Source organism: Peromyscus eremicus, chromosome 23 (assembly GCF_949786415.1).
Source record: "Peromyscus eremicus chromosome 23, PerEre_H2_v1, whole genome shotgun sequence".
NCBI classification, from domain to species: Eukaryota; Metazoa; Chordata; class Mammalia; order Rodentia; family Cricetidae; genus Peromyscus; species Peromyscus eremicus.
The window spans coordinates 23,471,953-23,495,563 of record NC_081438.1 but is presented as its reverse complement, the minus strand read 5'-3'; the positions used below and the strand labels follow the sequence as shown (position 1 = coordinate 23,495,563).

Sequence of the window (23,611 nt, the reverse complement as noted above, 5' to 3'; positions counted from 1 at the left end):
AGCCACCTGTCTAGTGTTAAGGTGAGGGGACACTCGGTGGAGGGGCCTGGGGGTGGAACGCAATGGAACACTGTCTCTTCTGGTCATGACCTGGCTGTCACACTCTTGGACTCACAGCAACTGTGTTCACCTCTACAGGACCTACACAACATCATGCCATCAACATTCCATCATGGAAGGAGCAGGGAATCATGAGGACCTACCCTTCCCTGAGGATTTACAGAGAGTTCATGGTTCCCAGGGAAGAGAGAGAGGCATTTTTCTTTAGTGCTGTAGACACCAGGAAGCTTCTCATGCTCCTGTAAATAAACCCTCACCCGTAATGACACTCAGGATGGCAAAAACAAAGACACAAAGGTCTCACACACTCGCTTGCTTTTCTGTTGCTGTGATAGAAAGAACATTCTGATCAAAAGCGACTCGGGGCAGCCAAGGACACGTTTGGCTGATACTTCTTGGTCATAATCCATCACTGAGGGAAGTCAGGGGAGCTCAAGGTATGAAAGTGAAGGCAGGAACCATGATGGAACATCACCTGCCGGCTGCCTAACTGGATTCTGCTCTGCTAAGTTTTCTTATACAGACCAGGATCCACAGTGGGCTAGGTCCTCCCATTGTCTCAATCAAGAGCATCTCTCACAGACATGGCCACAGGAAAATGTGGTCTGGACAATCCTTCAGTGGAAACCCTGCCTTAGTTTGGGTTTCTACTGTTGTGGTGACCAAAAGCAACTTGGGGAGGAAAGAATTTCTTTCTTTTGACAACTCTCAGGTCACACTCCATCACTGAGGGAAATCAAGGCAAGAATTCAGGGCAGGAACCTGGAGGCAGGAACTGAAGCAGAGACCATGGAGGGGTGCTGCTTACTGGCTTGATCTTTATGGCTTGCTCAGCCTCCTTTCTTAGACAGCCCAGAACCATCTGCCCCAGGTGCCATTGTTCCTAGTGAGCTCTGCCCTCCGGCATCAATCATTAATAAAATTTCCTGAAGATTCGCTTATGAGAATTTTAAAAAAGGCATATTCTCAATTGAAGTTCCTTTTCCCAGACTCCAGCTTGTGTCAAGTTGACAAAAAACCCAACTAATACAGACTCCCTCAGGCGACTGTCAGGTTGATGGTTGAAGCTAAGTAGAACACTCACACACTCCCTCTCCCATACTCACTCACACTAACACCTTCCACTCCCACATCCTCTCATGTACTCACAGACACTTATAGATTCACACTCATGAACACATACTTACAAATACACACACACTCAAGCACAATATGTACCTTCACACCCTCACACACCTTTACAGACACACTCAAGCATACAGACACCATCATACACATACACTCAAACACTTACAGACTGAGAGGCACACACATTAACACTCAAACACACACTCACACAGTCACACACACACACACACAACCACATACATGCTAACATACCTTCACTCAAACACACTTCCACAAGCTCACAAACACTCAGATACATACATACTCATGTATATTCAGACATAAACTCACTTTCACACTTCCACACATGCAAAGCTTATGGGGTTTGTCTTTTATGAGATTCCTGTCCTGCACTCATTTCTGGTCTATTCAGTTACTGCATGACACTTTGTAATGCTTCCTACCACTAAAACTTCAATTAACCAATTGCTTGGGGGGAATAGGGTGCTATGGTTAATTGAATTATCTGATTAATTGAAAGTTAATTAGCCAGAAATCCTTTGTAATTCTAAGGCATGCTGTAAATAGCCTAACAGAACCAAGTTCCTTTTCTTTTATGTATGTGTGTGTGTGCATGTTCATACATGTGTGTATGAGTACACACATTGTCAGGGTGACCTGTCTGTGTATCTGTGCCTGTGTGTGTATGTGTGTGTGTGTATGCATGTGGGTACACACACACACACACACACACACACACACACACACACACACACACTGAGGAAGCCATAAGAGGTCTTTGTATCTCCTGGAGTTGAATTTATTAGCAGTTGTGAACCATATGATGTGGGTGTTGGGAAGATAACTTGGGTCTTCTGCAAAATCAGAACATATTCCAGCCACTGCCATCTCTCCAGCTCCAACTTCGCTGTTTTTGAGATTGAGTATCTTATTGGCCTGGAACTTGCCAGGCAAGCAAGATCAGCCAGGCTGGCTGATCAAGGAGCCCCAGAGAGCTGCCTGTGTGAGTCTTTCCAGTGGTGGTATTACAAGCAATCCACTCGACTTCCTTCCTCCTCTGCTGCTTTCTCCTCCACCTCCTCCTTTTTACCAGTGCAGGGAATTGAACTCAAGTCCTCATACTTGCAAGGCATCTTCCCAGCCCCTATATCTCAGCTTCTTCACCACAAAATGAATGACCAACTATTTTGCTAGGTTTTCTAGTGCCATAAAGGGGTCCTACATGCATTGTGTTTTCTTTGGTATTATCAACATGGCCTGAGATCATATGAGGGGAAACAGAGACATATGAAAAGATGAAACAAAGATTCTATGACACCGTGACCATGGCAACTTATGAAAGAAATCAATTTGGGGCTTATGGTTCCAAAGAGCCAGAGTCTATGATCATCATGGTGGCAAGCATGGCAGCAGGCAGGCAGGCATGGTGCTACAGCAGTAGCTGAGAACTCACATCCTCAACAAGTACAAGGTAGAGAGAACTAATTTAGAATGGCATGGGCATTAGAAACCTCAAAGCCCACCCCCAGTGACACACCTTCTCCAACAAGGCCACACCCCCTGATCCTTCCCAAATAGTTCCACTAACTGAGGACTAAGCAGTTAAATATTGAGCATGTGGGGGCCATTCTCATCCAAACCATTACAAGTATACAGACACAATGGAATATTATACAATCATATAGAAGAACATAACAGTCATTTGCAGGAAAACAACGGAATTGAAGATCCTCTGGTCAAACAAGAGAAGCCAGGCCCTGAAAGGAAAATATTGTATGTTTTCTCTCTGTAGAATCTAGATTTCAAAAAAGTGATGAAAAGTGATGGAAGGTGGGGAGAAGAGGGAGCCAGAGGGAGGACAAGAGAGGATAATGAAAGAATGAATATATCAAATAACATTATAAACATATTAAAAAGTCACAATCAAACTCATCCCTGTTAGCGAAGCATGGTGACTCCTATGTTACAGAAACAAGTCTCTTATTTTGAACTATGAAAATACACTAAAAAATAAAAGAAATAAGAAACTTACATTTTATGATCTCTGATATTTTCATCACCATCATCATCATCATCATCATCATCATCATTATTATTAATTTTTGATGCAGGGTCTTGCTACACAGCTCAGGCTATCCTTGAACACTCCAACCTCTTGCCTTTGGCTCTCTGGTGCTGGGACTGCAGGTATGTGCCACTGTGCTTGGCTTTGCCTCTTGATATTCATACTATCTCCTTGTTCTGTTCTTTCTCCTCTGTGTATGTAGAGAAAAACGGGTTCCAGCAGGTGTACGCTTGCTAATTTTGGTTTACATTCTCCTTTTCCCATTTGCACCTTCAACAAAAGCAAAAAGAAAGACCCAGATGTATTGTCACTAAATCAAGCCTTGCTTTGGCTAGGTCACTAGGGCTTGGTTGCCATTGTGTACCAGGAAATGAAAAGAACAGTATTTCTTTTCTTTCTTTGCTTTTTTCTTTCTTTTTTGTTGTTCAGGATCCTAGATTTATATTGCTTTCACTTAGCGAGTGAATAATTGATAAGTCGGGGCGTATTAACACGGAACAAAAGAGCCCAGTGGTACAAGGGTCTTGGGAAGGCTGCCTAAATCAATACACACTCATGAATTTTGAGCGCAAAAGGTTGAGCTGAGAGAGAACACAGATTTAGATGGCCATTAATATTTGAAACACACTCTATGCACGAGAGGCTTGCTGGAGCCCAAATGTTAACCGGAGGGGTTTCAGAGAGAGGGGGGAAAAGCTTCTAAACAAATCTGAGAGAGAGATATTTTCCCCTCCAAAGATTTCTTGTGAAAAAAAAAATCAATCATCTTTGTTGTCTCGGCAGTCAGAAGCCAGCTATTAAAAAATCTAATTAGAGTAGTTCTTTTTTAACCAATTAAACATACCAATGTAACACTTGTCTGATCCAATGTTTGTAATTGCCAGAAAAGCAATCAAGTTGCCCTCTCTGGTAAGGCAGATAACTGGAAAATGCTTCAGCCACTCCTCCTGGTAACATCCTCCCCCACACAAGAGGCAGACTGGAAATTTGATTAATCTAAACATTTTGTAAGGTGTCAGGGGAGGTTTCTTGCCTGATACTTCATGGTCACCAGAACGGGCAGACCGACTGAGGACCTAAAAAAATAACATCATCAGTCACAATTTGCTCTTGAAATGCCTCCTGTGGGGCTTGCATTTGAGCTACTAACAAAGCTGCGGATTTTAAACAGAGAGGGGGAAATACTTCCCCTTTTAATCATGGTGGGGCCCTGCATCCTGTGGAAACATCATTTCATAGCATCTGATACCCATTTGTGGCTGTGCCTCCTGGAGATGGTCTGGCCTGTGCTACTACTTATTGCTAAGAAGCTTGGTAGCAGAGACCATGTGTTCACTTTGGCTAAGTCGCAATAGTGATTTGTGGGTTTAAGAGTCACACCTTATTTATTATTTATTTGTTTAGTATGAGTACATGTTTGTGTGTGTCTATGTGCATGTGGAGGCTGATTGAGTCTTGGCGGCTCTCTGCTTTACTTTAAATTATATAATCTTTGGTAATTTTGTGCATGAATATAATATAATTAGATCGTATTCAATCTTCTCTCCCCCTCCAACTCCTTTCACACGCTTCTCCCAACTTCTTTTCTTTTTCCTTCTTTTCCTCCTCTGTTGCTGAACGTTTTCCTGTGTCATGGCCTGCGTGCAGCTGCTCAGACCCAAGTAAACACACAGAGGCTTATATTAATTAAAACTGCTCAGTCATTAGCTCAGGCCTACCACTAACTAGCTCTTACATTTAAACTCAGCCCATTTCTGTTCATATATAAGTTGCCATGTGTTCTGTGGCTTTACCTGTGTGCCATTCCATGCTACTCCCTGGATGGTGGGCTGGTGTCTTCTGACTCTGCTCTTCCTCTTTCCAGAATTCTCCTTGTCTGCTTTTCCTGCCTGGCTACTGGACAAACAGCATTTTATTTATCAACCAATCAGAATAACACATATTCACAGCATATGGAACACCCCACAGCACTCCTCCTCCTCCTTCTCTTCCTCCTCCAACCCACTGAGTACAATTAGTGCCCCCTGTATGCTTATGGGTCCAGGGCCATCCATTGAACAGGAGCAAGATACCCTCAGTCACATTGCTGAAGAAAACTGACTTTCCCACCCCCTTCAGCCATCACCTGCCCAAAGCTCCTTAGTTAGGGATGGGGCCTCATGAGCTTCTCCCCTACCCATGTTAGAATGTTGACTGACTTGGTCATGTGTAGAACTTGTGTAGGCAAACACAGCTGTTGTGACTTGGTTAGGGGTGTCCCAGAGACTCCACAAACAATATAGGCTCCTGTCATTGCTCTTGGTCACCCATGAGAACTTGACAGTAAAACCTTGTCGCTGGAGACAGAACCTGGAGAAATCAACCTGCAAAGTCTTCCACCTTATTTTTCCAGATAGTGTCTCTGGCTGAACTGGGAGCTTGCCAATTCTGCTAGACTGGCTGACGAAAGAGCCCAAGAAATCCAGCTAACCTGTTTCCTCTGTGTTGGTATTACAGGTGTGTATTGCTACACTCAGTTGTGTGTGTGTGTGTGTGTGTGTGTGTGTGTGTGTGTGTACCTGTGTACACCACATGTACATGTGGTGAAGTGTGCATGCCTCTATATGGTAGAGGCCAGAGGAGGACCCTGGGTGTATGTAAACTCAGACCCTCTTGCTTTCATGATCGACACTTGATCATCAAGCCATCTCTCCAGCTTCTGGGACTCCATTTCCAGATGGCATTAGGTAGAATCTTACATTTGGAAAGAAGTGGAATGATCGTTTGATCCAGTGACCAGCTTTCTGCACAGAAGAACAAATTCCTTTGGACTTAACCTGTGTGTGCATACCCTTGGTGCCGGTGAGCTCACTAACCCACAGAAGCAGCCATGGCCTAAGTTTTAGATAGATGCTTTGCGATGTTGAGCTGTTACCTGCTTCCTACCCCCATGCCTAAATCCAGAGAAGCGCTCCTTAGAGGTTACAGTTGCATCTTTCTGGACCCCGGCTCCCACCTAGCTGGATTGCCAGGAAGCTCTTTGCCCACGAAGCGGTTAATTTGGGGGAGATAATTCAGAACATGTGCTCATTACTGGGTCTTAGAGGCTAAAAGAAAAATTTGGCGCCTCTGCCGTACAGATGGTGTTTGTTCTGTCCCTGGGAATCTCACGCTGTAGATCTTAATTAATGAATTAATGAAATTTTTCAGTCAAGTGGTCCTGAGGAGCATTTATTTTTGAAAACTCCCCTTCTGCTAGAACACGTGTTTCTCTGCTTCCCCTCCAAGCCTCTAATTAACCAGCAAGGGAAGGTCAAAGACATTGGTGTAGACTTGCTGCAAAGGGCATGGATTCTTAAAGGGAAGTCACACTTGCAGACTGAAGACACTCGCCACTGAATTCCAACAGGACTTTTAACTAGGATTAGAAATGATAGTTACATAATATGTTTGGTCCTCATGGGGACAGTTACCTTAACCTGTTTTTTTTTTTTCCCTGATACCCCTTAGGAGTAGACAACCATTTTTAGTTTGCTTTGTTCTTAGTGTTGGGAATTAATACCAGGCTTTGTGAATATTAGGTAGGTGCTCTACTACTGGACCACACTGCTAGCCCCTCACTGGGGCACTCTAGGTAGGTTCTCTACCACTGAGCCACATACCCAGCCTCTCCCTGGGGGATTCTAGGCAGGAGCTCTACCACTGAGTCACATCTCCAGCCCCTCACTGGGGGATTCTAGGCAGGTGCTCTATCACTGAGCCACACCCCCAGCCCCTCACTGGGGGATTCTAGGCTGGTGCTCTACCACTGAGCCACACCCCTAGCCCCTCACTGGGGAATTCTAGGCAGGTGCTCTACCCCTGAGCCACACTCCAGCCCCTCACTGGGGGATTCTAGGCAGGTGCTCTACCTTTGAACTAGGTGTTTAGCCCCTCACTGAGAGATTCTAAGTTATTTTTCTATCACTGAACCATACTCTAGCCCCTTATCCAGCCATCTATTATTCTTACTGGGAGGAAGAGAGATGTTACTATAGTAGAATGGGTACACCCTACTGAATCTAGCAGATCAGCATGCCCTTCATGGCTCTATTAGTTCCTAGCTGTGACAACCTGGGCACGTCTAGAACAGTGTGAATGCAGTTTCTCTTACCAGACACAACTGGAATAAATAGGGTTGCCAACGGTTAATTTTTATTGCCAGCATAACTTGATTTAGAGTCACCAAGAAACCAAGACACACTTCTGGGTGTGGCTGTGAGGGTGTTTAAAGAGAACCAAGGAGAGAGGTCATGGCAATGGGTAATGCTCATGAACAGGAAGAATGAGGACCTAAATTTGAATATTCAGCACCCAAGTAAGCAGCTGGGAATGGCTCCGTGTACATGCAGCTCCAGCCTTGTGGAAGGCAGAGACCAGAAAATAGCGGGCTTTCTGGATGCCGTGTTAGCAACCCCCAGGGAGGTATCTGCTTGTCTCTGTCTCCCCAGCACTGGGATTACAAGCACAGACCACCACACCCAACTGTGGAAGATCCTCATGCTTGCCCGGTAGTCACCTTATCAACAGAATTCTCTCTGCACCTCAGAGAAGAAGTCTTCTCTAGTGAGCACTACATATTATTATTGCATCTTCCTGCCATCCCCACATGACAGACGAAACTGGTTCAGAGGAGATGTACAGTCTGAAGGACACACAGGCAGAGAACGGCACACGTGAGATGAGGTCTCTCTCTGTCCGACTCTTCACTAGGCAGTTTCCATATCCATATTGCTGCAGTCAGTAGGGAAACCCAGGTCGGTTCATTTACAAAGGGCAGAAGCTTGCAGAAGTTGGGAATCAGCTTGTGAGGATGATCTTGTCACATCTGAAAACCTGCTGCAATGTGTCACACAGGGACAGAACCGATGAGCTAGCTCTAGCTTCCTTAAAGATCCATTAACACCATCATAAGATGTGACCTAAAGCCTTCACTAGTGCTAATTACCTCCTGTATAAGTTACTTTCTGGTTGCTGTGGGAAAACATTCTGACAAATACAAACTGAAGTGGGGAAGGGGTTACTTTGGCATACGATTCTAAAGGGGTCGAGTCCATCATGGTGTGGGGGGGGGGAGGCATGACCTCATGCAGAGAAGGCATGGTAAGCAAGAGCATGAGCCTGGCTGCTGGCATAATGCTTGTAGTCAGGAAGCAATGAGGAAACAGGAAGTAGGTTCAGAGTATAGAATCCCAAAGCCCGCCCCCGGTGACGTACTTCCTCTATCCATGCTCCACTTCCTAAAGTTTCTATAACCATACCAAACAACACCACCAGATAGGGTGCAAGTGTTTAGACACAGGAGCCTGTCAGGAAGGTTTCACATTCAACCTCAGGCTCTTCTAAATAGCCCACCTCCAAATGCCTGTAACAGATGAACTTGGGGCCGAAGTTCCTAACATACGAACTTCCAGGGTGAGGAGGCTGTGAAAACATGTCTGACAGGGACAATTTAAGGGAGGAAATGCTGATTTGGGCTCATGATTTCAAGGGATTTTGTTCCCCCATAGCAGGGAAGGTTCAGCAGGGCAGCTCAGATCAAGGGGGCAGGAGCGTGTGGCAGGGGCTGTTCACATCATAGCGGACCAGTATGCAGGGAAAGCCAGGCCAGAAATAGGGGCTCGGTTCTAATCTTCAGAAGTGCCTCCTTAATGGCCTCTTTCCCCGTCTCAGCCCTGCCACCCTCCCTCATACACCCTCCCGGATAGCATCACGGCAGCATCAAATGCAGAAAGCATGAGCCTCCGAGGGACGATCTCATCCAGTCTGTAAATGAGGCATCCAAACTACAGCAATGACTTTGCTTGGAGTCATTTTTTTTTTTTCGTAGCAACAAGAAGAAGAGGGAGGCATTGAGCTAGCCCTGTACCCCACAGACTGTAAGCCATTTCTCCCTGTTGGACTACAATGCCTGTTACAGCATAGCAATCCCCAGAAGATGGAGGGTCCTTCTGGGCATTGAGACTGGCTGACAGACAGACAGCTACTGTCCGCTGGGGCTCCTGGGTGGCTCAGGCTGATTGCAGTTGTCAGGAGCGGGATGAGGCAGGCAGGCTGTGCACACTGAGTGATGCTGTGTTTTTAATTTCGGAGGATTCTGAATGGAAGCATCAAGGACCCACGGAGCGAGGCTGCAAAATTACTCTTGGCTTTGCAGCAGGCCCTTGATACTTCCAGCATGATGGAACTTGTCAGTTCTGGGAGGCAGAGGCTGGTGGGGTGGTCGGCACGTGGGTGGCTGTCAGAACAAGAATGTATTAATTCTGGGGATTCAGTCCTGTGCCAGGGGGTCACAATGGGTGACAGGAACAATGGGTGTCTGCCTTCGTCAAGTCCTGCCAGCTTAATCATGGGCTCAGGGCTCTGCCCCAGGAGCTCACTGGACTCCTGCCGTGTTCCCAACTGCCTTCCCCACCTGGCTCCTTCCAGCTGTTCCTCCCATCCCGTCCCTGCCACATCAGTCAATTTACCTTTAAGCAGTGTCTCTCAGAATCCTGTATGTGTGGGGGTGCATGTGTACGTAGATGTGTGCATGCAAATATGTGCGATGAGTGTGTGTGTGGGCAAGTGTGGGTATGGGTGTATGCATGTGTCAGCGTGTGTGTGTGTGTGTGTGTGTGTGTGTGTGTGTGTGCAAATATGTACAGTGAGTATGCACGGACAAGTGTGTTTGTATGTGCATGCAAGGGTGAGAGTCCATGTGGGTGTGCAGGTGTATGTGCACATGGGTGAATCTACATGTGCACGTGGGTGACTATGAGTACATGTGTATACATGTATATGTGCTCATGGGTGAGTGTATATGTGCGTGTGTGTGTGCATGCCCATGTGTATATGTGTTTGTGATCATGTTGTATAAGTGCATGTATGATGAAGTATCTCATTTATGTATGTTATGTAACAATTTCCTCTGTTCTTAGTTAAGAGCCAGGAAGTGCTAAAGGAGGCTTAAGACTCAAGAAGCAAACAACCAAAAAGTCTCAGGAAGTCCCTGAAATGGACCAGATGCACAAGGTCTCTCTCCCGAGGTCGTACAAGCTGAGCTGCCCACACACCCGCGGAGCTGTCTGTGCAGGCTTCTAGCTTTTACCAGTCATCACCTATGGCGTAGGACTTCAGTGATACAAGGGCCTTTGAGCTGCTCCTGTGAGTAACGCCAAACCTGTAAGCAACCCCAGTAAATACTCACTGTTTCACCAAGTTGGACTTGTGTTTTTCTTTGGCCTGTCAATGACCTGTCTGAGGTTAATAGACCTTGGTTCACATTTCCTCAGGGTTAGTGTCACACAGCAGCACATGCTTGGGCACAGAAGAGTGTGCCTGTATTCACATGTATATGTGTGTGCCTGTGTGCATAAATGAGCATCTATGTGCATGAACCAGGGTGCATGTTTATGTGCATGAAAGAGTGTGCATGTTTACGTGCTTGTGGATGAGTGTGTACCTGTTCCTGTATGTATGAATGAATGTGCACATGTTGCGAGTATATGTGCTCATGGGTGAGCATGCCGGTGTGTCTGTGTGTGCATGTGGTAGGGTCTGGAATGAGAAGCCAGGTTGCCAGACAGCCAGCTGCCAGATCTTTGAGAGCCAGTGGAAGCTGCCTTGAGTGGCAGCAGCAAGCTGAGGGAGAGACAAAGTGAATGGCTGCCTCCCTCTGTGTTTCAGCTCCAGGCCATCCGTGGGACCCAGAGACCACAGCATGCCTGCCTCAGTGGCTCCAGACTGCTGTGGGGTATTTGTACACTGTGCGAAGATAGATTGCTGTGATTGGTTTAATAAAGAGCAGAACCGGCCAATAGCTAGGCAGGAGGTATAGGTGGGACTTCTGGGCAGAGAGAGAGGAAGTAGGAGATGAATACACATGCATGTGAGAGAGAAACAGAGAGAAGGAAAGAGAGAGAGACAGAGAAACAGAGAGAGACACACAGAGAGACACACAGAGAGAGACAGAGAGAGTGACAGAGAGAGAGGCAGAATGAGTTGGACACACAAAATGGGATAAAAGTAAAAGCCACGTAGTAGAACATAGATTAATAAAAATATGGGTTAATTTAAGTTATAAGAGCTAGTTAAAAACAAGCCCAAGCTGAGGTCAAGCTTTCATAATTAATAATAAGTCTCTGTGCCATTGTGTGTGAGCCGGCGGCCCAAAGAAAAATCCGATTACATCAGACTGGAGTCGCAGTGTAGGCCTGAGGCATGCAGCCAGTCAGTCTATCAGTACCTGACACCACTGTGCCATGAGGCAACCTGGTAACCTGTGACTTGGATCTTGGATCTGCGACCCTCTCTCTGCCTCTGTTCTATCCAGGTTTCTCCTTGCTCTCTTCCACCCTCCAGCCTGCCGTTGATCAGCTGCTGTCCTGCTAGGACCTTGAGAGGCTATCGGGGAGCCCACCCATCTGAATACGACATTAGCTACTTCTCAGGCCGCCTGAGACGTGTAGCCCTGGCTCTCTTGAGCTACGAGGTATGTCTCAGCCCCGGCACGGCTGTCCATCCCCTGCACACCTCCCTGGAATGCTATGCCCACATCTTTGCAGCTTCCTTTCTTTCCTTTCTACTCGCAATGCTCTTTATCACCTTGTAAAAATCCCATTATCAGCTCACAAGGCGCTTCCTCTCTGTCCCCTTTCCAACCATGGCAGGCTGATTTTTAGAGCATCCCCAGCTCCCTGCTGAGTCATCAGAGTCCTGCTCTTCTGTGTGTGCTGAGTCTGCCTCCCTGTAACCAGCCTGGCAGAAATGAACACGTTATAAAGAGGTGTTTGAGGCTGGAGAGATGGTTCAGTGGTGAAGAGTGCTTACGTCTCTACCAGAGGACCAGATGGCCAGAGCTCAGATTCCAGGGCTCTGCTACAACCACCTGTAACTCCAGATGGAAGAGATCTGATGTCCCCTTCTCATGGGTGGATACACACACACACACACACACACACACACACACACACACACACGTCTATTAATCTGAATATTGGAATACTGACACAAAAGACCCCAAGGACTAGAAATTCCTCTCATGCTGGGGGAAGGAAAAGTCTGAAACCTGGAATCAGCCAGAGGGGAAACTTGTCTCCCAGAAGATTTCACACAGTTCTGACAATTGTCATATCATCTTGCTATAGAGCAAGGGTGGGTCAGTGGTGGACAGGACCACAGCTTGACCGAGACTGCTTGAATGTGTGTTTCCCTGGCCCTCTATTAAAACCTTAATCTCACTTCAGGATGCTTAAAATGGACTTGAAAATACCCTTGGATCTCTTTGTCTTTTGTTTCCAATGTGGCCACATTGACTAAATACCCTCCCCCTTTTGGGGCAACGAGTTGAGACAGTGTTTCCTTGTGTAGCCCTGGCTATCCTGGAACTCACTCTGTAGACCAGGCTGGCCTTGAACTGACAGAGATCTGTCTGCCTCTGCCTCATGAAGGCTGGGATTAAAGGTGTGTGCCACCACCACCCAGCTCCCTTTCAGCTTTTTACTATCCATCAGGCAATTTTAATTGGCTCCCAAGGACAGGTGGCTGAACCTGGCTTCTTAGGCTGTAACTGGTGACTGTAACCCCAAGTTCTGTAACATCCTTTGTAGACCAGTAGCTCTGAAAGGCCACCTAAAGGCTTGCGCTCCTGTCGGGTATACTTACAAATTAACACAGGAGCAACACAGGTAAGAAATGTGGACCCGCCAGCCTAGGTAGGGCTGCTTCCCAATCCCCCTTCCCCTCCCCGGGGATTGAGGAACACTCAGGAGCAGCTCTTGCTCACAGTCAAGCTTCTTCTTGTCAGTCTTACTCATACTCTGATACCAGATTTGGTTCACTCCAATTACCTTCACAGCCCCGAGGGGACTTGTAAATTCAGGTTCTGATGTCTCCTGAACCACATGCGGTTTCCTGAGGGGTGTTCTTCTTCCCTCTCTTGAGTTTTTCTCTGATGCTTATTGAATTTCATGATCATATTTTTTTCTTCCAGCTGCTGGTGTTGTTTTTCTCCTTTAAGAAAGTTTTTTGGGTGCCTGTTTGTGGTTGTATGTGCACATGTGTGTGTGTGCACATGTGTGTAGTATGGGAGACACAACACAACACACACACACACACACACACACACACACACAGAGCTACTCACCCTCCAATAGTGAACCCACAACAGTCTAAAGTAATGATTCTACCAAAGTCCAGCATGGTGAACCAGTGAGTTTATTGGGGTTACTAACAAGAGTATGTGTAAGGGGTTACTTTCAGGAGCAGGGATGACGGAAGAGCAGTTGCATCACTGAAAAGCCCACCTGCCCCAACATGGGTGTGAGAGAACTGAGCAGACACCATAACAGGCTGCTCACTCTTCTCTTAGAGGTCAGGCCTCAATTTCAGTTTCCTGAGACTGGACAGGCAGTTTCTGAAGAGGAGCCATTAACAAAGGACAATCAATCTCCAACACCCCCAACAGCAAGGCTGAGGAGTCCTGGTACGAGCACTACCAGCTCAAGGTGATAACCAAATAAGGACAAAGCCTGGGACTTGTCCAGGCTAGCCCCCAAATGGAAAACTGTAGCCCTGACCAGCCCCTGACTAGGCCTAACCAATTAGAAATTACTAACATGATTGCCACTCACATAAGCCAATCATCTCTAAGATGAAAACTTCCTTGGACACTCCCCTTAGTTAGACTTAAAAGGAGCCCTCACTGCCCTCTGGGTGTGTGTGTGTGTGTGTGTGTGGCCATTTTGCCTTTGTGTGGGATGGCAGGCCCCAAAATGCTGGAAGCTTTCTGGAGATAATAAACGCTCTTGTTGATTGCATATGTGGATGGTGATCTTCTGTGGGACTTCTCCAGGACCCTAACATCTGATGACTCAAAGCTCTAACCCTGGCGCTCTCTGCATGACTTGCAGGCAGCTCTACAGACCAGAGGATCTCCTCTTGGCACCTTGGCTGGTCAGAGGAGATCTTCCCAGCAGTTGTTAACTGCTTCCACAACTTTGGGGAGGGACCCTCAAGAACTTTGTATGTTTCAGCCACCTCAGACCCCTGAAGATTGTTTGCTTTTTTGAGTCTCATGAGCGCACCACATCCTTGTCCCAACTCCATGCCTGTGGAGAATGTTTCAATTTGACAATGTGGGCATCAGAAAATAATTTGAGGTGCTGTTTTTAGCCATTGTTCCCTTTTTCTTTTCTTTCTGTTTTTCTTTTTTCTCTCCTTTTGAGATGAGGGTCTCTCACTGGCCTGGAAAATGTCAGTTTGGCTAGGCAATCTGGTCAGCGAGCCCCAGCCAACTGCCCTTTCAGTGCTGGGATTAACATGCCTGCCATCTGCCCAGCATTTTTATGTGGGCTTTGCCCATTGGGTTTAAGTGCTGATGCTGATGTGGCAGACACTTTACTCACTGAGCCATTTCCCCAGTCCAGTGAGGTCCTTTTTAAGGTGAGGAAAATGGGGCAGAACCCACCAGGCCACACCAGTTCTTCTGGCTTCAAGTAGACATCCATGGCTCAGAAAGCAGGCAGCATGGGCCAGAGACCTTCTTGGGACCGTGCGGTTGCTGGGAGGCAGGTCAGGTGGAAGGTGGTTGCTATAGCCGAAACTGGGATGCTGTAGAACAACCTCTCTCTCTCTCTCTCTCTCTCTCTCTCTCTCTCTCTCTCTCTCTCTCTCTCTCTCTCTCTCTCTCTCTCCAATCACATGGTCTGGGCTAGAGATGTCCAAATGCCTCTAAGTTATATCTTGAAAGGCTCTGTGAACTTTAAAGTGGTGGCTTTATTTAATTTCAACCTTGTTGTAACTGCAATTAGATCTGTCCAGATAATTAACTCCAATTTACTAGTTTGCAACTAGTAATTAATGAGTACAGTCTTCCCAAGTGAGCCTGGGAAAGGGAAGAGAACAGGGGTGGTGGGGGCTCTTTTGTGCAGAAAACATGGCAGCCTCTGGGAACTTGCTTTCCCTGTGAGTCATGATGGTTCTGCCCTCATACAAGGTTGGTGGTGATTTGAGGCAAGACCTCATGTTTTCCAGGCTCTCATCTTTCTCTCCTGGGAAAGGAGATCATGTTTCCATTTATCTTCTAAGAACCAAACAGCAGGCCATGACATAGCTGTTCATCCCAAATGCACCTTCAAAGATCTTTCTTTGAAATGCACTGCTTGCATTTCAGAAGTCTGTGTCCTGTTGTGGTTTTGCTTCGCATCCAAAGATTCATTGTATTTCATTCACCAAAAGCATGAAATCCAACTCTGGGAAAATATTAACACCAGGTACCTCAAGTGCCACGAATATTCATAGGGTTTATTCCACTCCTTGCTATAAGGGAACGAGGGAGGGGGGAGGTAAATCTGTTGCTTCTGATAACTGGGTCAACCAAATATTCTAATGAAAATGAATCTTGATTCACACCTTGGAGAAGATCCTCAAATCAATTCCAACTGGATTGTAGAGTGTGGTGGCTAATCATGGTTGTCAACGTGACTGAATCTGGAATCATCTGAAAGGTTAGCCGTTAGAGACTTGTGTGAGGGATTTTATTTGAAGTAGGAAGGCTCATCCTAAACATGGGGAACACCTTCCTGTGGCAGCTGGAGTAAAGGGGATGAGAGAAGAGAATGTTGTGGTTTTTTTTTGGCTGCTCGCCTTCACTCTTACTGATGAGTTAATCTACCCTGTTGCTGCTACTGCTGATCCCTCTGTTGGTATCAGAACCAGCTTCTTTTGGGCTTCCAATATAGACTGAAGACTAGTAGTTACCAAAAACCTTCTGGGTCTTCAGTGTCAGACTGGGACTTTGAAGACATACAGCACCATGAGCTGAGCAGCTACCAGGTTCTCAGCCCCTGTGGTGTGAGAAAGATGGCCTAAGAAATTCACTTTTAGTGAACATTCATTCTATTAGTTCTGTTCCTCTAGAGAGCCAAGACTAACATGTAGACCTAAATCAGAAAACAGGAGTACACACCTTCTGGGAGTTGTTATAGGACAGTTTTATGATTTCAGGAAGGAAAAATCAAGTGGGATTTAAAAGATTTCCCCTAAAGAACAGAAGTATAAATTTGGCCAGATTGGCTGACCAGCATGTCCCTGGGACCTGCTTGTCTCCTTATGTGCAGTATTGGGATTAAAAATCTCTGCTGCAACAGTGCCTAGCTTTGATGCATGCTCTGGGGATTTGAACTCAGGGCATCTGTACCTCATAGTAGGCATTTTTTACCCACTGAGCCATCTCCCCAGGCCCCATCATCAAAAGCTTTATCCAGTGGCAGGCATTAAAAGTATTTGAATGGGGAGGGGTGGAGAGATATGTACCTGGAGTTTTCTCTAGTCCTGCCTGGTCCACAGTCAGGACAAATCTCTCACACCCGCCAGTCCCACAGCCACTTTGACCCAACCGAGTAAACACATAGAGACTTATATTGTTTAAACTGTTTGGCCTAATGGCTCAGGCTTCTAGCTATCCAGTTCTTACATCTTAAATTAATCCATTTCTATAAATCTATACCTTGCCACGTGGCTCGTGGCTTACTGGCATCTTCACATGCTGCTTGTCATGGCGGCGGCTGGCAGTGTCTCCTCCCACCTTCCTGTTCTCTCAGTTCTCTCTGTTAGTCCTGCCTATACTTCCTGCCTGGCCACTGGCCAATCAGTGTTTTATTTATTGACCCATCAGAGCATTTGACATATAGACCATCCCACAGTAGAGACAAACCAGTTGGTAAAGCACCTGCCTTACAAAGATGAGGGACTGAGTTCAGATCCCCAGAGCCCATGGGAGAAGCTGGGTGCAATGGCATACACCTGTAACCCCAGCACTATGACGTGGGGGTGGGGGTGGGAAACAGGATGAACCCTGGCTAACTAGCCTGGCCTACATGGTCAAAAGTTCCAGGACAATGAGAGACCCTCCTTCAAACAAAGAAGGTAGGTGGCATTGGAGGACAGATGCCTCAGCTTCTCCTTGGACTTCCACACCAGCGCACGTGTACACACACACACACACACACACACACACACACACACACACACACACACACCATTCCAAACAGATAGTTTGTAGGAAGAAACGATGAATAAGAAGGGAACTTATCTTGCCTTTCTAACTCATACACAATGCAAGAGGTCCTTTTCTATTTTGAATGTATATTATAATCCCGCTGCTTTTTCTTTCTGTTTTTTTTTTTTCTTTCTTTTTTTTGGCTTCTCACCTTAAGTAGCAACTCAGCTCCAGCCCCTCTGATAAGGCAAACACACCAAGGACGCCTTTTGTCTTGCTCCAACACTCTCTCTTCCCTGCTTGATCTCCAGCCCTGTAGGAGGACTCCAGACTAGGGAGCTGCCTGGGAAAGGTGTTACTGAGTTGAGATTAGTTAGGCAAGTGGCGGAGCGAATGCATAAGCAGTGATTTTGCATAATGAGGCGTGTGAAATCCCACTGGAGGTTGTTAAAACAGCAGACAGGCTGCAGTAAACAAGGAGGAAGGTAGGCTTTGAAAACAGATGGCTTTGAAAGCCTGGCACAGGCCCGGTGCAGACTTTTAAAATTTGGTTTCGTGAGTGTGTGTGTGTGTTTTTTTTTTTTTTAAGATTCGACATGCATATTTTAAAGTTCTGTTTTAATGATAAAGTTCCGTGGGTAATTGAACATACGTTTATATCGTGTTGTAAACAGGCTCTCAGCCAGATGTGATGGACAGCTTGCAGGGAGAGCCGGACTGTTCTCGTATGTTTGGATTCAGATGCGTTACTGTATTTCAGAATGAGGGAGATCTTTTGTTTTTGAGATGGGATCTCGTGTAGTCCAGGCTACCCCAGAGCTCACTATTAGCTGTGGATGACCTTGCTAGGATTATAGGCTAGATTAATGAGGTACTGGGGATGGAACCAGGGCTTCAGGCAGGCTAGACAAGATTTCAGCCAACCCATCTACATCCCCAGCAGGGTAGCTTTTCTGACGTACCCCTGGAGGGCGTAGGCCTCCAGGGCCTGTCCCTTTCTAGCAAAGTGGTCACTATGCTCTATGCCAATATCAGAGTAGCTCAGGGGCTTTCTCCTACTGCTTCCACACCTGTCTCCATGTCCTGCAGAGGATGGGCTGCAACCCACTTATCTATCTTCCCAACCTCATCTTTGTCCTTCCTGCCTTTTTTCCAGTTTTCATCCATTATCTGTCTCTTCCTGAACATGGTATTGTTTCTGGAGTCACTGTATTACCTTCATGCAGGTATACCCTCCCTCCCTCTCTCTCTCCCTCCGTCTTACCCTCTCTTCTTCCTCCTTTCTTTTTTCTCCCCTGTTCTTTCTTTCCATCTCTCTCTCTCTCTCTCTCTCTCTCTCTCTCTCTCTCTCTCTCTCTCTCTCTCTCTCTGTGTTTACATTCATGTAAGTGCAGGCTTGTGCGCTCGCCCATGTGTGTGTGTGTGTGTGTGTGTGTATACATACAATGTATGTGCATGTGGAGGCCAACAGTCGAATTTAGATGTCACTTCTCTGACATTGTTCGTCTTATTTTTTTCTTTTCTTTTTTTTTTTGAGACAGGGTCTTTCACTGGTCTGGGGTGCACCAGTTAGGTGTACCCAGCTGGGCAGTGAGTCTCAGGGATCCTCATTCTCGGTACTGGGTTACAAATGTGTTCCATCATGCCTGTATGTTTTTGTGGGTCTCATAAGCAAGCTCCTCATGCTATGAGACAAGCACTTTTATAGACTGAGCCTCCTTTGTAAACAAATACCCTTTTCCCCTTTCTCTTGCTTCCTTCCCTCTCATCCTCTGGCTCCTGTCTCTGTCTCTTATTCTCCACCTTTTGTCCCTCCGGGGCAAATAAATCTCCTTTGTGCTGAGAACTCGGGTCTTGGGGTGTCTTGTGCCGATACCGGTCCCTTTATGTGGTGCACGTGCAGTTTCAGCAGGGAGCTTTGGACGAATATCTTCATCTTGTGCGTGGTCAGATCAGTTAGGAGACTTGGCTACGTAAGACGAGAATGGAAGAAGACAAAGTCTTGATCTACCATAGCAAGACTAATATTACCACCCCAAACCTGCTTTCTGGACCTCACTGGGGCGGGGGTTGTCTTCTCTATCTGTGGTCTGGGATCCCATTACATGAGTCTTTAGATTTGAATGTTTGAAACAAGAGCGACATTCACAGTGGTCTGTGATGAGGACTTGGGGTGTGTTTTCAGTTGCTCTTCTTCTCCTGTCTTTCAGTTCTTACTAGTTCCCTGGGATAATGACTGTGTTGACTAATTGAAGTTGGACTGAATGCATTTGCACCCCTGAGCCTATGGGGACAAGGGGTGAAAGGTTACAGCTTGAGAGTGTTATGTTTGGGTGGCAAACTGACAAGGCGTGGACTTCTTATGATAGTTTGTATTGATTGCCAATGGTCCACGGTAGAGAATCACCTTGGAGACAAATCTCTGGGTATGTCTGTGATAGATTCTAGAGATTAGGTTAGTTAAGGTGGGAAGCCCCATTTTATTGGAATGGAATAAAAAGAAGAAAGTGAGCTGGGCACCAGTATTCATCCCTCTGCTTCCTGCAGCTGCCACGCAACCAGCCGCCCCACAATCCTGTCACCATGCCTTCTCACCATGAAAGACCGTAACCTGGAGCTGCCAGCCGACAGAAACCCTTGCCTGTTTCAGTTGCTTTTGCCAGCTAGTTTGTGGCAGAGAAAGGTGACTCAAAGGCTATCTCTGCAAGTCTGACGCTCGCACCTTGTCTTGCCCTGTGCTTTATCAGGTCCTGATTTTTTTCCAGCCAGGTTAATGAGTGTTAGATACTCATGATATAGGGAGCTATGGATTGCAGAATGTTATCTCCATTATCAGACGGGCCCTAGACTCACACCAGGGATTGTTTTGAGCGTGCCCATAGATTCCAAGTGCAGATCCCAGGACTGGCATTCCCCTGCAGTAGTGATACCCTGAATGCTGGTGTCTGGCGTCATGCTCTGTTCTCGGATGAACTTGTTTCCAATAAATAGATGTCAGACCATAATGCTGTGCAATTATGATCTCCAATAGAATTAAGTCACTACCCACGGGCAACTCTCTCTAAGCCAGATCTCTAGGCAAACATCATGTGAGAAATGGATAAACCTAAGAAAAATAAGATCTCTCTAAGGATGTGTGGGGAGGAAAAAGATGTATGTAACACTTCCATGCTCTGACATCCTAGAAGGCTGTCATTCCATATGTGTGTGTATGTGTGTTTGGGTGTGTATGTGTGTGTATATGTGTGTATGTATGTGTATGTGTGTGTAACTGTGTGTATGTGTGTGTATATGTGCATGTGTGTATGTGTGTGTGTGTCCCTCTCCCACTTTCACATCCTCTCTTTTTGTTATTGTTGTTATTGTTGTCGTGGTAACCCACTGAGTCCAATTAACGCTGCCTGCTGAGCATTGGCTGCCTTGCTGGCTTGGTCTTGTGCAGGGAGTCACAGCTGCCATCAGTTTATGAGCTCAGTGGCCATGTCATATCCAGAAGGCTCTTACACTCTTCATGTCCCCTCTCCTGGGATGTCCACTGAGTGTTGGGGCCAGGGGGCTGTAGTTGTCCTATATAAAGGTGTATGAGATGCAGTTCTGAGGGGATCAGTGTTTATTCTTGTTTGATGGATAATGCTATGGGTAAATCTGTTTCTTTTAATTTTTTTTTTTTAGAATTAAAACTTCAAGTAATTGTATGTATGCATGTGTGTAGTACGTTATGTGTATGTGGTGCCTGCATATGAGTGTGTGGGTGTACATGCCTGTGTGTGACCATGCACATGCATGCAGAGAACAGGGGAGGACATCCAGGTTTCCTCCTTTATTGCTGTCTACTGTATCATCCTCAGACAGGATCTTTTGCTGAACAGAGACTGGCTGATTCTGCTAGCCTGGCTGTCTAGGGAGCTCCAGGGATTCTCTTGTCTCTGCCCTGAAGTTTTAGGCATGTCCAGCCATGTCTGACATTTTATTGTAGGTTTGGGGATTTGAACTCAGGCTGTATTTGAACAAGTGCTTTTAGCCTTTGAGACATTTTCCTAGTGCTAAACTCTGGTCTTTCTAGTAAATTATTGTTTTAGATATTATTGCTCTTGCATATGCCACCCAAGAGATGCCATCTTGCAAAAATATACAGATGGACCCTGATAGCCTATTCAAATGTTTTGGGGAGATCTGCTTGACAGAGTGAGTGTAAGTGTGAGATCCTAGCTGTAACTCGCATGTGTGTTTATGGCTGATGTTGGTCCTGTCATGGTGGGGTCATGGTTGTTTTCAAGTTCATGGATGAGTTCAAGTTCCCCATCATTTTTGACACTGTTCCTAAACTCAACAGCCCAATAAGTACCCTCCACCTGAACATATAATGACTCCCAGAATGCTCTTGATTGTATGCTCATGGGGGTTTCTTCCATATTCCAGAAAAGTACAGGACCCCCTAATTACCAGAGAATGATTTTAGAGGAACAGAACAAAATAACCTCAGAAGAAAGTTACTTTTAGCTTTTTATGTCCAACTAGATGACCTGGTCTCTCCTATTCCACAGTTTTAGTGGAATTTATCTTCTGATATAGAAGACATCCATGAAGACTAAGCTCGTACTTTTTAGTCACCGTGTTTTAAATTGTTCCTTTTTCTTTGCTTGTGTTGCTTTCTGCTATAGTCTAACCGTGAAAAGCCTCTCATGGGTTCATGTGTTCTCCAGGAGTTGGCTGTATTAGCTACCGCTCTGTTGCTATGATTTCACTACCATGGTCAAAAGTAACTTAAGGAAGCCAGAGTTTATTTCAGCTGATGGTCCCAGAGGTGTAGAGTCCATGCTGGTAGGGAAGGCATAGTAGCAAGAACAGGAAGTTGAGAGATCACATTTCACCCACAAACAGGAAGTGAGGGGGTAGGAAGGGGACAAAAGGAAGTTGAGCAAAGCTATAAGCCCTCAATGTGCCCCCTGCCATGGTGTACTTCTTCCAGCAAGACTCTGCCTTCTGAAGGTTCCATAACCTCCCCAAACAGCGCCAACTGGAGACCAAGTGTTTAAATACATGAGCCTATGAGGGACATTTCTCATTCAAACCACAGTGGTGGCACTGTTCTGGAAGGTTGTAGATCTTTTATGTAGGGCCAGCTAGAGGCAGTAGACTATTAAGGGCAGGTCTTCCAAGGCTATACCCACGCCCCCAGTTCATGTCAACTCTCTCTGCTTCCTGGTTGACTGTGGTATGAACAGCTGCTCAGTCCTGCTTTTCCTGTCATGACGGATGGAAACCCTCTGAAACCTTAAGATAAATCTTTCATCTCTGAAAATGCTTTACTGCTGTTGTCTTAAATGAGGGTATCAGGTTCACAGTGATACAACGCCTACTACACCTTCCGTTATACCCACTCGTCTCTCTCTCCTTCTGACTTCAGATTTTGAAGTTCACTTCTCCATTAAAAAAAAAAAAACTTTTCCCTAAGGCTTTGTGCTTAGTACCAGCAGCTATGTGGCTATGTCCTTGAATGCAACCTAAACTATAGCTCCTCTCCTTCTAGTCTGAGTATCTCAGTATCTTATACTCAAAGTAAAAGTTCTACTATCTCAATCTAGGCCTAGAACCTTCTGCCTCTTATATTCTGTTTAGACTTGTCACATGGATAGCTCTGTCACTGGGCTTACCCAGTGGTATGAGCTGGATATTAAGAACACATTTTAAAGATATGTATTTTTTTGAAGTATCTGTCAAAGCAGATTCAACACTGGAGGGATGCTCAAGAAAATATCCATTAAGAATTTCAACTCAGAAACCTATTTCAAGGTTGTGTTTGGTGTTGACCATACCCTCAACCACACTGTGTGTGTGTAGGGGTTTCTGCTAAATAATTTGATGTTTGCTTTGACTTTTTATGATATCTTTGCTCCAACCTGCCATCTAAGGGTTGTGCTCTATTAGTGGTTAGACAAAAGACATCAATGAAAGCAAAGTGACAGATAAAAGTGTCATCACCATTATTTATTTATTTATTTTTTGTTTTTTGAGACAGGGTTTCTCTGTATACTTTTGGTGCCTGTCCTGGATCTCACTCTGTAGACCAGGCTGGCCTTGAACTCACCAAGATCCATTTGACTTTGCCTCCTAAGTGCTGGGATTAACAGAGTGTGCCACCATTGTCCGGCATCATCACCATTATTTGTAGAGCCTTGGCATAAACTTAGGATGCTGATCATGGGCAAAGATTGTTTTCTTAAAACAACAACAACAACAAAACCTCTGTGTGAACATAAGTGCGTGTATGTGTATGCCACAGCACACATGTGAAAGTCTCAGGATCACCTCAAGTTTTGTTCCTTGTCTTCCTTATTATTTCAAGCATAGTCTCTTGT

The 23,611-nt window shown here is 45.8% G+C and overlaps 1 long non-coding RNA gene across 1 annotated transcript; it reads left to right on the top strand.

Annotated features, from left to right (window-relative positions):
- Positions 1-8,508: 8,508 nt before the first annotated feature.
- LOC131897838 (uncharacterized) lies at positions 8,509-10,471 on the top strand. The gene is made up of 2 exons (XR_009375812.1): positions 8,509-8,686; positions 10,192-10,471. It is a non-coding gene; the product is annotated as an uncharacterized LOC131897838 (long non-coding RNA).
- The last annotated feature ends 13,140 nt before the right edge of the window (positions 10,472-23,611 follow it).